Here is a 624-nt window from a genome sequence, read left to right as displayed (position 1 = left end):
AAGACCCCGGAATCCTGGGTCTATCTGATACGCCAAAAACTTTCACCACATTCTGTAGCTTCACATTAACGTATCCAATAGCTAATAATAATAATAATAATAATAATAATAATGATAAAAATAATAATCAAAATAATAATCAAAATATTACCCTACTTGGTGATATGATGAGCAATACCGGTATATTAATATATAACTATTATCATCATAATACTGTAATAATAATAATCTATCTGTAGCCAGACACCTTAATCCCATAAGGGGGTGTCCACAAACAAATAGCCTCCATGTTGCCCTGTCCCCTGCCATTTCATTGCCCTCTCCCACAGCTCACCCCCCCCCCTCTCTCACATACCTCTTGTCTCCATCCCTCCATCTCATCCTTGGTCTTCCCCTCCCTCTCCCCCCTCCACCTCCTTGCATACATTCTCCTCGTTAGTCTCTTGCTCTCCATTTTTTCCAAATGGCCAAACCACCTCAGTGTATTTCTCCTAACGCTTTCTATCACATCCACACCACAACGCTCCTTCACTTCCTAATTTGTCAGCCTGTCTCTCCACGTGACTCCACAGGCTCCTCTTAAATAACTCATTTCCACTGCTCTCACTCTTGACTTGTGTCCTT

The sequence above is a fragment of the Coenobita brevimanus genome, unplaced genomic scaffold (assembly GCF_032717465.1).
Source record: "Coenobita brevimanus isolate Jiangsu-jjx unplaced genomic scaffold, ASM3271746v2 jjx.HiC_scaffold_1992, whole genome shotgun sequence".
In the NCBI taxonomy this organism is placed as follows: Eukaryota; Metazoa; Arthropoda; class Malacostraca; order Decapoda; family Coenobitidae; genus Coenobita; species Coenobita brevimanus.
The sequence above is the reverse complement of the archived record's forward strand: the minus strand, read 5'-3'. Positions refer to the sequence as shown.